The sequence below is a fragment of the Passer montanus genome, unplaced genomic scaffold (assembly GCF_014805655.1).
Source record: "Passer montanus isolate IOZ18808 unplaced genomic scaffold, ASM1480565v1 scaffold24, whole genome shotgun sequence".
NCBI lineage: Eukaryota > Metazoa > Chordata > Aves > Passeriformes > Passeridae > Passer > Passer montanus.
In genome coordinates this window covers 7,792,461-7,809,287 of record NW_024367037.1, presented here as the reverse complement: position 1 = coordinate 7,809,287, position 16,827 = coordinate 7,792,461, and the positions used below count along the sequence as shown (strand labels likewise).

General features: G+C 36.7%; 1 protein-coding gene across 1 annotated transcript in view; it reads left to right on the top strand.

Moving 5' to 3' along the window:
- The window catches only part of ZNF407 (zinc finger protein 407), a 335,270-nt gene that overhangs the window by 48,808 nt on the left and 269,635 nt on the right, over positions 1–16,827 (top strand).

Sequence of the window (16,827 nt, the reverse complement as noted above, 5' to 3'; positions counted from 1 at the left end):
TTAAAGTACGGGATGTAGCTGCTACTGCAGCAGATCGGGTTTTATTGGGCTCCGTTTGTTGAGAAGCCTGTACGCACAGTTGTATAAAAGATGAATAGAATCTCACGCAAGCGACCTCGCTGCGGTGGCTCAGCACATTATTTTTCCAGCTTGTTGAGCCTTATAGAGCGGGAAGGGGATCGAGGAAGGGATTTGAATAACATTGCGGTTCAGAAAGAGATTCATAATTTTAGTATAATCAGCATGTTGGTTTGCCTCGTAGTGACAGGTTGAGTTTATTTCCAAGAGAGTGTTCTGTGAAATAGGCCATTAAAAGCCCTGCACAGGGGATGGCTGCGTAGCTTCCGTAAGACTTGTGCTCCTATATCTATCTGTCCATCCTCTTCTTTCTTTGGATGGTGTGTGGATGCCGTGACTGCAGTAATTGTCACATGTTAATTCAGTGTAATTTAATGAATTAAACCAGGTTTTATGGATTCCTGTATTACACATAAAAATGACAATTGATTATGCTTAAGTGGTTGTAGCATGGTACAAACTTGTATTTTAAAGTCATGTAGAATTATGTAGTTGTTTTTCAAATGCCAGTAAAACTGCAGAATCCTTTGGCAGTATTTTGGTTCCATCAAAGGACATGGTACAATTGACTTGGGTAGCACCATGCTTTCACCCTCCAAATTTATGACGGTTGGTACGGTAAAGGCAATTTTAAATGCTGTTGCTGTCTATACACAGTTATTTTCTTCAGCAGGTTTTGAAAATTTGTGAGAAATGGTCAATTGTTTGACATTCAGTGTTGTTTGTTCAGCAGCCTTTCATATTTCAGGCATATCTTTTAATATTGAACCTTAACAAGAAGGGCACTGCTTTCCACATAGTGTTATACAGACTGGATGAACTGTCATATCATTTATTGATTCCATAACCAGTTATCTCACTGAGATGTCTTTTATAAAAACTGCTGATAGTGATTTGGGAGAATAAAAGGAAAAAATAAAAGAAAAAGCTGTTCTACCTACTAGTATAGTATCCAGACTGTATAGGGAAATGTTCATTTCTCTGCAGAGCTGCAGTTATTTATCATTGCTGTATTTTAAACTTATATCTTGCCATTGACCTGATTTGGGGATTTTGTTTTGTGCTTTTGAAAGGTTTTTTTTTTTCTTTTTTTCTTTTATTAAAAAAAAAAATGACAATTAATCAAACAGTAGCATATATTATAAGAAATTTTGAATTCATATCACCAACAGATTCCGAATAGTTTTATCAACCTAGGGTGAATTCAGCAATCAATGCATTTTATTTTACTATAACTGCTAAAACCTTCAGATCTTGATGTGCTGATTATTTTGGGAGAGCTCTAAGAAGGGCTATGCTGAACAGTAACTGAGTACACTGCCCTAATAGTGTGGGGTGCAGGGCTGAGTTTTTCTGTTGTTGGTAGGTTTTTTTGTTTGTTTGTTTTCTTTTTTTTCCCCTTTTTTCTCAGCTTCTGATGACGATACATGGTTGGTTTATGCTTTGAACTATGTGTATGTTTATTCTTTTTGAGACCTCATGGTGATGGTCACTGCCCCATCTGCTCACTACCAATGCTACCTGGTGGGATAGTTCTTAGGAATTTCTCCCCATTTGCTGCAAAAAAAGTAGTTTTGTCAAATCAGTGCAAAGAGTTTAATGTGTCTGAATTTTTACTGAGTATAAGTTTTATTGTTTATACCTTAACTAATTTATTTCATTAATGGGCTTTCATAAGTGACTTGCCAAGATGTTGTTTCCCATTTAAAATTGTTTAGTTATATTTCACTTTATTAGACAGTGATTTCTGGGGTTTTTGCTTTGTTTTGTTTTTTTGTTTTTTTGTTTTTTTTTTTTATTATTGAATGATGCTGATGTTCTCAGCGGTTTTTTATTTTTTTTTTTTTTTTTTTTTTTTTTTTTTAAATTATTGAATGATGCTGATGTTCTCAGGTTACAAAGCTTAAATAATGGATTTTTTTGAGACGAACATTTGATTTTTGAACCTGGCTTTGCTAGTCTCTCAATAAATACAGTGGAGCAGCTCTTCAATTATATTTGTGAAATTTCAGGCACAGTTGAGGAGATCTTACCATCCTTCTGACTGCAGAGATCTGCTGACTTGTTCTGTGTAATAATTTTTGCTTTATACTGTGCTGGCCTCCTCTTAGCCAAGAGAGGCTGAGTTATATAGGGGTTAATCATGGATAAAGATTTTCTAGTCGCTCTCCCATTTTGTAGGGCATGCTCTGTACATGTGATTGTGTGTGTATGTACATTCTGTGTTATTCTTTGAATGCTGTCAGTATCCTCCACTTCTCTTCCCGGCTGTTTTTAACCTCTTCTTCAGGAAACAACTCTAGAAGCACTTCATGAGGTTAAAAATACAGACCATTATGCTTCCAGTCTTCTTGGATTACCCTTCTTCTATATTGATTAAAAATTGTATCTTATTCTGATGGGCTAGTTTTACTCAAGGCAAGCATTAAATCTTAAGAAATCTCTCATGTCTGTTTTAGGACCCAAATGCAACAGAAAATGTATTTCTGCTGTATATATGCATAACATGGACTGAGTGCTTTAGAACACTTGAATAGAGGCTGATGTTGCTTTTATAGGGCCAGAATGCCTGGAGGACAATGTGTTCTGATGGTGTAGCCTGTGAGTCCTCTCATAATGACAATTAAATTGGCCAAAAACTGCATTAAGAGTGGGAACAGCAGGGTCTTGTTGTGGCTGGTTTCCCCTTTCCCCACTCAGCAATTTTATCAGCATCTTTACATCTGATGACATATCTGGATGCCTTCAGCTCGGCCCAGAATTACCGTACTTGGGCCCTGCACTACTCGTAGTGAGCACACTCTAAGCAGGGGTGGGAACGGACTGTGAGCAGTGATGTTATTGCAGCCATGGTGATGGCTCGTGGAGGTACAAGGACACATCACCATGATGCTTGTCAATGAAACTACCTCTGGAAGAAGTGGACATGCTTTCCCACTCAATCCCTTCCTCTGAGCCCAAGTGGAAACCTTGCTCAGTTGTTTAAGAGTTGCCTCTAACAAATGCTATCATCTCGTTCTGCAGGCTGTTTTCTCTCCATAATGGGTTTGGATTTTACTATAGGTCCCTCCTATCCCTTCAACGTGCATTCCTTTCCTGATAGGATTTGAGATGTCTTAGAAGATGTACTTAAAAGCTGAACATAGGTTGAATTAATTCCTCTAGGAATATTAATCCTTATCTCATGAGAGTTAGATGTAACCAGAGTTCCTTTACTCAGAATATTGCCATAAGTATTGGGATAAGCTCTCGTGTTTCAGAACAGCAGCAGACTTCGGCACGGGTTGATCTTTTCTCTTTTTTTGTTTTTAAAATAAAGCTAAGCTGTTAGTACTATGTTACATGTTGATGGTAATTAATGAAACGCACTGTCTTATAATAATAATAATGTGCTGAAGATATTATCTAATTTGCTTTAAAATTAATATTCAATAAGTAGTACTTTGTTTCACCTGAAATATTTGCTATTAAATGCTTTTGAAAATGTAAACTCAGTGATTGTAAGATAAAATTTCACCACGTATAGCAAACAATCTATGCATTTCTGCTGTAAGAAATATTGCATTTTTTTTATAAATGTGCTTGCCAAATGGGTGAGTGTATTTTTGACATTGTTTAGCCTGCACTGGCTTGGAGAGATATTCCTTTTCCAGTATTAATAGCATCAAACACCGTTCATTTTTCTGGCATGTACTGGAGCAGTCAGAGCAAACTGAATTCCTGGGGAAGAACATTGTCTTAAACATTTGCTTTATCTGTTCATTCCAGTAGATGGCTACAGTTCACTACCAAATTGTGGCTATAATAGATTTTTTACAGTAAGTAAATCAGAAGATGAAGGTTGAATTACTATAAATGAGTTGACCTGTACATTTTTCTTATTTCATGTGCTTAGTCATGCACTATTCACTATTTTTCTATGTACACCTTTTTCAAACTGCAGGAAAATGTTATATTTTTTTTCCTGTTGGTCGAGGTTTTATGTTATAAGTGACTCTCACATCTCTTGCAGTTTTCTGGTATTTCTAATTGTGCCTGATTGGAAGAATGCTTGCAGTATCCAAACACTGAGGAAACTCAATTGCTTAGAAGCTACATGTTACTTTTATAAAAGAAGATACTTTCAGAGTCTTAATGTTCTTTTAATTTTGTTCCTGGGTTTAGGCATTTTAAATGGAAACTGGCCATTTAGCACATGCTATTGCCAAGTTGACTTTAGCTTTCATAGAAGCAGATATTTTCTAGTAAGCCTTTTCAGTCCTAAGCATGAAGCAGTGACTAACACATACAAAAGTATGTTTACCTTTGCATTTTGTCTGTGTTGTACATTGCAGTGTTTCATTGCTCTCAATTCCCATCCAGGTCTTTCTTTTTTTAAACCTAATTTGCATACAACTAAGTTGATACAAAGGAATTTCTTTTAAGCCCCTGGAAAAGCAGCTTGCTTCTGAAAAGGTACTCATTAGCAGTTCGCAGAGTGGAATTCTTTCAAAGGTACATTACTCATTTGTACTGTATGAAGTAGTTCACAGTGCAACATTGAAATATTAGGTATGCCTTTTGACTTTCTCAGATCGAATGATTCTAAATTTGCCATGTAAACTGGTGAATATTTTGCTTTAATTTTCAATGAGAAGGAGGTGTGGAAACTGACTTTTATTTGTAATCATATTTGCTGGTGAATGCTACTACCATATCGCTTTAATTTTATCCTAATCCTTTCATTTTTGCCTTACAACAGCTACAAGCTGAGCACAGCAATTTAAGGTGCAGGTTTTTGTTATTTTACAAATGAAAGGGCCATTTTTTGCATTAACTGCTATGCTGTGCTATTGCAATTTTAGGTCCCTTTGCAATCAACTGCCAATTTATATAGCTGGCTACAACTGCTTAATCTATTATTAATAAGCAGTGCTACTGAGCTCTACAAATGATAAAAATGGTACCAGTTTTATACAGGAATTTCATTTTCATATCTAAACTACATACAATAACTTTATTCTCTACCATGAAGATAAATGTCTTAATTATTTATAAATTCTTTATATTTTATGGTATCGATTTAGGGATTCATTTATTATCCTTGAAATATATTGAGAGGCCTTAGCTGTAACTAAAATATTTTTCATTTACCCATTTAGTTACAATGTTGTAGTCTTAAAGGCCAAAATTTAATGTGTTTACAAAATAGTTTTGCAGTCTACTACTGGCTTGAATATTCTAGAAAATAAATGGATGCTGTGTTATTCTTAAGTTCTAAAATTGAGTATTTTGGATTATGTGTTAAATCTCAGCTTTCTTCTATGTTTAGATTTTTATTGTAGCCACATGATTCATTAAATGAGTTTGTCCTCTGAGAGGGAAATGCATTTGACCCCTTCTTGAGAGCATATACAAGAAGTTCATCAAGAATCACAGATTTTAATAAGGTAAACAGTGTTAGTTCTGTCCCCTCTGGTGTTTGTGGAACTGGGACATGTCCAGCACTCGATCCTCATGCAGTGGAAACGCATTGGCTGCCCCAGAGAGCACCTGGCCGTGTTTAGGACATCTCAGTCATGAGAAGGATTGTACCTGGAGGGCAATTATGGTCAGGACAAGGGATGCACAATAATAAGTCCCTGGAGCACTTTAATGGGCTGTAGGAAGGGAGGAAAGGGTGGGGGGGGAAGGAGAAAAATTACTAAGGTATCAATTGTGTTTTTAAGAATGGACTGTGAGATACGAAGGATTGTTTGCTATGGTGTATTTCTGGTCATGCAAACTTGTGTCTAGTCACATACCTGAATTTCTTGGAAACCCCTTCAGAATTTGTTTACTTAATTATTTAGGAAGAATGTAGAGATTTATTAAGTGTATTCCTTGTTGTTTTTGTGTAATATGCTTCGTAGATGAAGCATTTCCACAAACGATTCGCTGGTCACAGTGAAGAGGACATTATTTTCCCCCCATCCTTTCTGGAATTTAATTTCATCTGAACTGTTGTGCGTCTTTTCCTTAACCTTTAGATGATTTGCTCACACACACAGACACACACACGTGTGCACAATGTGAAAAGTTTAGCTTCAGTGTGAGAACGCCGAGGCTCAGAGCAGCAGGAGCCGGCAGTCGGGTCCGTCCTGGCCGGGCAGTGCCGGGGCGCGGGGCCGGCTCCCGCCGGGATGGATGCCGGGCTGGCGCTGCTGCTCCCGCCGCTGCCTCCCTCGCCTCCCGAACCCTGCGCGGCCGCGGGGCCGGGGCCGGTGCCCCTCCGCGCTCAGCCGCTAGGGAGTGTCGGAGCGAGAGGCTCCGATTAATTTTTCCACTTCGCCTGTGAAAAAGCTGGTTTAAGTTCACCCCCAGCTGCAGCACTTGTGTGTTGTAAATAGGCTCAAAATTACATGGGCGTTTGTCTCTATGATCTTTAGAAGGATTTAAAGATAAGACGTGGAAACCTTTTATAAGCAGACATGAATTATTTTTGCTCAGATTGTGTGTTTACTCGTAATACTGCTAACATATTTAGTTAATCATCAACTTACTTGCATAATTTGTGTAGTAAGCGCCACATACCTGTCTGCTAAACAGGTAAACATTTTTAATCTGATAGGGGCTGAAAAACAGCAGCTTGTCTTTATCTAATTATTTTCTTAAAGGTTGGTCAGCAAATGTCATGTATTTCACCAACATTGTGCTTGCTTGGAAAGAGATGAGATATTTACATTACAGTGGCTCAAGAATCTCAGTAAAAGTGCAACTGCCTTTAAAATGCATTTTGATAGTTTGGCGAGTTGATTCAGTATTAAATACCAACAAATCTCTTTAAAGGATGACACAAACAAAATTACACCCATTTCCTTTTATTTACTGATCTGAGGAGCTTATATTTAAATGACAGAAGTAGTAGATATAACAAGCCTGTGAATTCTTTCCTTCCACCTGGGGAATTAAAAAAAATCGTAACGAGAATACTAGGGTGGCTGACATCAGGTCTACATTATATCTTTGCTTGCCTGGGGTGCTCTCATAAAAAATAAAACAGAGCTTTATACAGTTATAGTGTGCACTAAATTTGTGTTCAACATCCATAAATAAAATATTCAACTCTTTCTGAAGAAAAACTATTGTTTTGAGATATTTCAGGCCAAAAAATATGCCACTATTGTGGAGAGTAGAGGGTTTCAACTTTGGCTTTGCTTTCGCTTTTTAACGATCATCATAGTTGCTACATACCTTTGTTATTGCTTTTGCCTCTCTGGCAGGATGGAATATACAAAGGAGGTTCTTTCTGTAAATCATATTTTAAAAAAATTCAGAGAGCAAACCACCCATTTATGCTGCAGTATGTTTTGGTTCTGAGTAAGCAAACTGTATGCCTAATGATTTCATAAGAATTTAATATTGTGTGTTTTACAGATGGAAAAATGTTGATAAATTTAGGTTAATTTCTACTCTATTTATGGAACTACTTATGCATTTTTTAAAAGAAACAGAGTCTTCTTAAATTATATATAACTTGAAAAAGGGTCTGTTGTTTATTTTATTTTAAATATTAGATTGTCCCTGAACAAGGCAGCAGTAGTATTATGTAGAACACTACTTATGGAAACAGCAAACTAGTAAATCTATGCAGCACTAAAATAAAATGTTATATTATTCTGATAATATTTGACTTTTGCACAATATTTAAATGAACATTAGTATAAATAGGAATGCTTAACTAAAACACAAGTTCATCGTGTAGGCTAATGCATTACTCTTGTATATTTGTACATGAGTGAACAATTATTCTAAAAAGTTTATACATGTGTTCCAGTGACCAAACTTGTATTAAAACAAACTGTTCCGATAGTGGTGACAGAAGACATGGTTGATGGTTGTGTTTGAGAAGTAAATGGGCAAAATATTTGTGGATCTTTTAATGATTACAGTTCTTGATAGCTTTCATAAGAGTGCACATAATTTGTGACAACTCTAATAAAAAAATGTGGCAGAAAAACTTTCTGAGTTAGCGGCAAAGTAAATGGGGCAGGTTTTGCATTTTGAACAGAAATCTTATGAACTGTGATTGAATTTGTCGTGAAAGTGTGTCAGAATTAATAAAGTATTTACGTGCAAGGTTGCTGGGCTTTGCAGACTGGTTAGGGCTGAGGATTGGTTAACATGAAAAGTCATTTCTGTGCATTTGGTACTCGACAGCAAAGGACAAATGTACTTCTGTGCATTTTGGATCATAATGCCATTTCTCATTTCAAACAATTTTTGTCAGGACACCAGGCAAAACAATGATGCTTTGAGGACGTAATTAAAGATATTGTTCAAAGAACAACTTTCTGCATATTTGAATTATTACTGTCATCAAAATCATACAAATATGGAAATATGATTGCCAGAAGCACATAAATCAATGATCAGCATGGCCTCAAAATCCAATAAATATGTAGAGTTAAATACTTTAAAATGCAAATTGCATCTGATAATTTGCATATGGTAGAATTTAAAGGAAATTTTGTTGCTTAACAACCTCTAAGGTAGCAGTTAGGGCTATGGGTAAACATAGATTTTTTTATTCATCATTGGTCAAGTTGCAAGATTTGATAAATGATAGGAGACTGCTTTCCTTGGTTAAAATGACTGCATTCTTTACTGAATCCTGAAACTGCCTTGAAGTCATCTGAATAATTAAGAGTTAATTATTCTTCATCCATCTAAATCAGAAAAGGACAGATTTAGGGAAGGAATTTATAATTTTTGCCTCATGTCCTGTCATGTCGTAATGTGATAAACTAAACTGACTCCAAATAATATCTAGTGACCTTATAGTAATTACGCCTCACAAAACATTCTGGTTGAAATTTTTTAATTGCTTGCATCGATTCCAGAAACTACATCTTAACAGACTCTGAAGTTTAATTGTGTTCAAAGGAAAGCAGTAGAAAATTTGTGTTCTGTTACTGTTCTAGTGTAGTCATATCAGGAAGATACTGTTTGGAGTCTTTCCCTTTTCCCCCTTCTGTTAGTGCCTGTGTCTGTTTTCTCAGTTTTGCTCTTTTTCTATGCAAGCCATTATTTTTAAAGGATAGTGAATATGTACATCAAGAATATAACTTTTTTTTTTTTTTAGGAAAAACTTCCTAAGTTTAACAAAAGCAGGCATTTTTCAGTGGCCTCAGTTCTGGTTTGCTTGCTTCCTGCAACTTGGAAAAAAATGTACCCCTAAAATACAGGCATAGAAAACAAGAATATTCTGGGATCTGTTGTCCTGTAGAGAGAAGGACAGTTTCAGAATTGAAAACTGAAGCCTGTTTTTATTTGTGAATTTCAAAGTAGAATTTTTTTTTTTCCAAGAAGAAGGGTTTACAAATGTTTACTGATCACAAGAGGAATTGTAATAAAGAAATCAATATGCATGATCCCTTTTCATGTAGTACAACAAGGTTACACTGTTAGGTTAAGTACAGGCTGCATTCCTTTTCAGAAAATCAATTTGCTGTATAGTGTGCAACAGCAAGTCTCTTCTGAAAGAGTCATTTTATGTTGTGTGCACAGTAAATTCTATATTGACGCCTTCAAATAGTATTGACTGATTAAAAAAAAAGAAGAAACGCTAAGCACAGTAACCTTAAAAGAGTATTATAATTTTCAAGTAATTGCTTTCTTGCTACTTATTTAATTTATTTCTAACAGACAAACTGATAAAACATATTCTTACATGTCCTTTAAATTATTAATACTGTAAAACTGGTGTTGTGACATTATTTTCAAAATCTTTAAAAATATTGTTTTCAAAATAGCAACAGAATGCCATATGTGATTTCAAATACTGTGGATTTAGTGTAAACTTATTTGCTGAATTCAGAGGGTGGGAACTTGGGGAGTTGATTGAAGTTCTTTTGTTTGCTTGTTTGGGGGTCGTTGTTTTTGCTGTTTGTTTTTAATTTATTTTAAGCTTTGGTCGTGATTTGCAAAAAAAATAAGAAAGTATTTTCAGTTGTTATGGTTGTGTACATATAAACTGTGATGGTGCTCGCAAAGCAGCAGTGGGTTTTTGTAAAGATTGTCTGTTACCTGTCTGTATTCCAAACAAAACAAGCAGTGCATATGGAGGGAGGGGAAAAGTTAGTAGCTGCACTCAACCTCCTTAGACATAACATGGCTTAAAAGCCAGTTTTTATAAGGGAAATATATGGAAACGTGGTTTATTTTCAGTTCTTGTTTTCTCAGAACATAAAACTATGTCTTTTAAAATGCTTTGACCATTTTTGATGCAACTGTTCAATTGTAAAGACAATCTTTTGCTTTTTGTGTGTTTTTTACTGAGCAGTTCTTGATGGACTCTGACTTTTCCTTTTATTTCTGTCAACCCAATTACAGTACATTAGAGCGCACCCTGATCCTACTTGTTTGCCTGTTATGCAGTGTATATGTTTAACTCATAAGCATGTTCATTTAGATATTTCAGTCTGATCATGCTGAATGTCTTGCAGCAACACATATTGATGTCTACAGAACATTAGATACTTTCAACCTTAGTTATTCATTCTAGAAATTATAAAATGCAAATATATATGGTTTTGATTGCTTTTGAGCTGTCGTAGCTGATAAAAAGTGGATTTGTTGTTTCTCTGTCAAATTCAGTTGTTCATTAATATGTTCTAAATAAATTCAGATTTTAATGGAGAGAATTTAATTCATTAAAATTTGAATTAGAAAACTGGTTAAACTGTTAATATATTTAGCCCCAAAGTTAAAATATTGTTTGTTACGGATTCACTTACTAAAGAAACCCAAAAAATGTTCACTTTTTAAAGGCAGGCTGGCATTTAACATTTCCTAGTATTAGAAAGACACTTATCTAATGATGTAGCTATTTCCCATGCATTTTCTTTTTTTTAAGTTTAAGAGATTTGCTTAATTTCTAAGCTAAATAAAAAGTGATTCCAAAGGCTGGCTGCATTTTTTTTTTTGATCACAAAGATGTGAATAGCAAAACTACTTGAGGTATAATTCATTGTTTAGAAACTCTGGTCTGCTGTTTGTTTGCAGCATTGTTGTTAGGGGTCTGAATTGCCCAAACAACAGTGTAAACCAAGCCAGGCATAGCAGCAGACAGAAAAATACATTCAACTAGTGGGATCATGGATTTGTTTGATTCAGGTAATTGAAAGTGTTTCATACTATTATTGCAACTTGAAGGCTTGTTTAAGTGTCTAGCTGTCAGTCAGTTTGGAAGGTGAAAAGTATTCGATTGTCACTCTGTCAGTCAATAGAGATGAGAACTGTCTGCCTAATGGATTTCTTTACGTAGATGTCTGCATGGAGGTAGAAGTAAAATCAATGTGTTGTCATGTGCAAGTACGCTGCATCAAACTGCCAGGTGAAATGCAACTGTATTTCTGTAATGTCTACATCCTTGTGTTGTTTGTGGAAGACAGACAGATGTTCCCTGCATTTAAAGGTAACAGACTCTTTGTGGTCACACATGAAGGTTTATTTTTGAACATTTTGTAAGAGTTTCACCTATTTCCACTCGCTCCAGAGGTGTTTTTTTCCTGTTTGCTTGATCATATCACAGATCAATACTCAAAAAAACAGGATTTAACTTTGTAGGAAAAAACATAGGTTGTTATGCCATAAGGTTCAGACAATTTTCTTTTAAGCCTGGGTTTCTCCATGTTTTCTGTTTGTCAGTGATGACTTATATTGAGCTAACTGTTTTTCCTGCTCAGGTTTTGGCTGTTAGTTTTCCTACATTTATTAGAGCATGTATTGACTTCCTATAGCAAAAGAAGAAGAGATAATTTCTTGAATAACGGAAGATACCAAAGGCTTTCAACACCCTTGATGAAACAGGCATCAGTCAGTGACCTCTGTTCTTTCTCTGGGAGATGCTTACAGTGTTAAGTTCCACTGAACAAGATCTGATAACAAGTGGCATCTGGAAAGTTATTAGGACATTTCAGAATAATAGTACCAGTTATTATAGTTCTTACTAATTCCAGGCTTAATCCTATATGAAATAGGTGCATTATAATGATAGCCAAACGTCTTATTAAAACTGTTTTCCTGTTAACTGATACAACACATATAAAGACATAATTCTCAGCCCCACTGAAGGTGGCAGGCTAAAATGAGAGATACGAACTTCAAAAAATGAATGTTTTAATCACCTATTTCCTATTGTATCATTTGTATATGTGTGCTGTTTTTGAGAATTAAAATATGTAGCTCTTAGCTGCTGCTGTAGGGAAAAAATAAAAAGGAGTAAGAACCAATTCCCAGTGAAGGAACTCGACCGTGGGTAATGAAATCCATAAGTAGCAGAGACTGGTGGTAAAGCAGAAGGTAGAACTTCAAAAGAAAAATTAGGATTTTGGTTTTGGCTATAAAAATTTCGAGATGAAAGAAAAAGTGTTGGGTGGAAGATGGCCCCTGAGAGGTAAGGGCAGGGCTGTGAATTATCAGCAACATTTTTAAAAATTTCTTTTTTAGCTTGAATCAGTGCTTCCAGTTTTTGCAGTAGATGATGTAGGAATTCTACTGGTGGCAAAGCAATCCTTTGCTCCTGCATTGCTGTGTCTCCTGTGTAGGGCCGATGGGGGAAAATAGTGTGTGCTACTTGTAATTTAAGATTATAGTATGTTTATAGAAATAGGCAAGAACAGGTACAAATTCATAGTTTCAAAGCTGAAGGAAATTCTGTGATCACCTAACCTGCTAGCCATCCTTGAAGTGATTGTAATTTGACCCAAAGAGGTTTGGGTTTGATGCTTTCTACTTTGTATACTTTACTACCCATGTGCTATTTCATATTCAGCTTCTTACAATTCTTATAGAGATTTTGGGTCTGGCTTTGTTTTATAGAGGAAAGAGAAGATGCTTTAAGATACAAAACAGACATCATTAGGGTTTGAACCATGGTTGTCTACCACTTTTGAGCTGATTACTCAGTTAGAAAAGTGGGCAGCAGAAGGTGATCTTCTGTGGACAGTTCTCTAGGTTTTACTCTGGCCATAGTTAATATGTCAGAATACTTAGATATTTTCTGTCAGTATATCTTTATATGAATAAGAATTTATTTTATTGGAGTGAAGATGTTTCCAATATGTACAATTATTTTGTTGGTGAGAGATCTAACGAAAAAACAATAGCTGTGGAGCATGTAGGATTATTGAGTTTGTCAGTAGAGGTGGCTGTACACATGCTGAATGCACAGCCAAAAGGGTGCCTGTATCCTGGGCTCCTAGAAGGAAAAAAAGAGTATCCATTTTGTCTATTTCCCATGATGGTGTGTTATTTGTACTGTACAAAGAAGTCTAGGAAAAATATGGGAAACAATGATTTCGAGAAAGCCTTAGGTTGATTTAGATGGATTTATGAGAGCTCTGGAAAAGTACCACAAATATACTCTAAAGCTCCTTGCCTCAGCAGATATGGAAGTGTGATCTCTGATTCAGATACAGTTGAGAATTAAAATAGCAGCAAGAAAATATACAAATAGTGTATTACCAGATACTGAAACATTTTGAGCATCACTTACAGAGCTAGCATTTACAGGCTCAGTCTACTTTTATGACATTACTGGACATTTCAAAGAGTCTAATTTTTTGGTCTCTGTTCCTCTCAAATATATTTGTATTTATCTTACAGCTTTCTAAATTTCTCTCTTAAATGTTTTGTGTTCACTAATTGTGAAAATATTGAATGTGACAGAAAATGATGGTTCTACAGATGATTTTGATTCTTTGTTATGACCTGTAACCCTGTAATCTCTTAAGACACAGAATATAAAATGTAACTTTTTAATTTGGTGGATTTCTTGGGACTTCTTTTGAGCTTCTTTTTCCTGTGCTTTCCCCCTTTTTCCCCCCTTCCCTCTCCCTCCACCCCCCAATTAGCACAGTAATCTACTTAGTTCAGTTTCAAGTCTCTTGGTTTTTCTTCCCTGCCATCTCCCCAGACTAGACACTAAATGTAGCATTCAAAAAATATTACCATGAATCATTATATAATAAATGGCCAATAGCAGTATTTTTTTCAGAAAGTCATTTAAAGTTGCATGAGAGATTTGAATTTATACAAGCACGATTGCCCAGGAAAGCTGGCAGTAGTCAGTAGGAGCAATAGTGTGATGTCAAATATGTGATCAAACATATGAATATCTCTGGAGCTCCCAGCAGCAAGAGAAGGATCCATTTTGTATATTTCCTGTGTGGAGAGGTGCTTTTGTGTTCTCTAATAGTGCTTCATTTCTGATATTAAAAGATAATGTATCTGTTCTTAGCATTGCTCAGACAGTTTAATTACCACCTAAGTTCAGATATTATTCCTTGTCAGATCTTTAAAAGCACAGTCTTCCAGACACTGAGATATCTGCCTGTTACGGGTTGCTGATAGCCTAGTCTAAGAAGTGTTTGTGCTTTATAGGAACAGAAACTGTACTCATTACAGGCAGCAGAAGATATTTAGCCAGAAATTAGGAAAAGGAGATGCACGTAGAATGTAGGCAGAAGGAATATAAGCCTTCCGGTGACTCACAACCGCTCTCTTGGAGGGACTGGTGGCTTGCCTCCAGGTCCATTCAGGGTTTGGGATTTTAATCATGTATCTGGTATTTGGTGATCCTTTTGTTTCTTGATCATATTACTGCAATCTCTTTGTCCTACTGCCTTTTCCTCCCCACTCAGGTGCCCAATATAGAGTTTCCAGCAGAAGCAGCGAAGAGAAAATTATTTGTGGCTGTTATATTTAATCCTGTGCCTAAAGTATTTCAATTAGCCACTAAAGGCATAATACAAAGCCAGGGAAGAAATGTGGATCCTTTCCAAACGTAGGACAGAGCAAGAGCTTCTTTTAGTCGTGGGCAGAGAATGCTAGGTCTTGCAGTAAACTGTGGGGTCCCCAGACAAATAGCCTTCAAACTGAGACAGCTGTTGTGTGCTGGAAGACAGGCAAGCTGGATACCACGGCCTTCACCCTCTCTCCCCACAGTGACTGATTACAGATGTGTAACTAAGCTGTTGTTCCCCTCCCTCGGGAACTTGAGACCATGGGCTGTCCTCCCTTGCTTTCCCTTTCTCCTTGTCAATCAAACACAGAATTTGCAAGCAGTATTGATCAGAAATGTGGATATTTTTCTTCAGTCAATCTCTAGCTACTAAGCTTGATAGCTCATCTTTGGCATTTTAAAAACGGCCCCCCTCTGCTATTCCAGTTGACTGTCACTTTGTCGTAGTGCCCTAGGCTGGATTTGTTTCTGTGTAGAGAAATATTTTGTAGGAGATGGCTGGAAAAATCTTGTGGGTAGAAATTGGCTTTTTCACTTTCCTCTTGTTTCCTCTGTTGGAATAATTCCAAAGAAAATGCATTCGTCATGCAACTCTCTTTGCATCACTCTTGGTGAGATTGATTTGGCATTAAAATCTATTTTGTGTAGCTCACTGATGTTTCTTGTCTCAGTATGAACATAGAGTTCTTGGAGGCATAACATCTTTAAATCTTTCCACTTCTTACGGCCATATCATATTCTAAAAGAGACATTCAGGATTCGGATTCAGTTCAGTTCCTATTAAGGGCAAAAATACCTTGTTATTCTCTTAGTGAGGTAAATCAAAAGTCAAAGACAGTCAGAGATGGTTAGGATCTGTAAGAAATTGTAACAAACTCTCCTGAACATTAACAGCAATGCATTTTGCCAGATGGATATTCACGTTGAAAGATGCTTCTTGCAGGAACAGCTTGTTGGTAGTTTTTTTTCTTGAAGTATTGGCAAATAAGCTCTGGCAATTTTAAGAGGTTTTGATCAGTAAATTGGTGGAAGTAAAATTATCCCCCCAGCTCCTGGACTGCAGTTGTTTACAATCCATCATATTATCTTAAACCACCACTGACTTCACTTTACATGGGTATGTAGAACATACCCATGTAAAGTCAGTCCTTCTGTCAAGTTTGGTATACAGAACATAGGCTGTTCTACAGCAGCAAATACGTGGGACTAATAGTCTCTTATTCTACTGAAAAGCACCGCTGTGTGTTCCTGCTTCTGCAGTAGTGTAGAGATGGCCATTCTAGATTATCATGCTTTTTAGATTTCTGTTTCACTGTTAATTTAGCAGATGGATTTGCTGCATTCTTAGCAAGTCCATGGATGACAGCAACTTTGTGGGGGCAGTCAATGCACTGGAGGGCTGGGCTGCCTCTGAGTGGGACCTACTCAGAATGGACAAGTGAGCTGATAGGAACCTCATGAAGCAAGGCAAATGCAGAATTCCGTGTTTATGATGAAATAAACTCACACAGCAGGACTCTATGGGCTTGCTAGAAATCAGCTTTGCAGAAAAGGCCTTGTGCTTCTTCTGGCTGAGGACAGGTTGAAGATTGCAGTGTTCCCTTAGAACAAAGAGGGCTGTTTGCATGCTGGGTTGTCTTGGCAAGAGCATAGCCATCAGGTTGTGATTCTTACCCTCTGGCTGTCATTTGAGATCACATCTGGAATATTGTGTCCAGCATTTTAATTCACAGTGCAGGAAAGACTTTAACAGAGTCATAGTGAGTCTGGCAGAGGGCCACCAAGCCAGTCCCAAGCAAGCCTCAGGCTTCCTGTGTGATGTGAAAGGAGAAGCTGAGGGAGCTGGACTCATTCAGCTTGAAGAAGAGAGCACTGTCTGCAGCCACCAAATGTGGAGTATGGAGAAGTTGGAGCTGAACTCTCCTTTAAGGTGTGCCCTGGAAAACAGGACTGCACTGTGCCCAGTGCCGCAGTGCACTGAG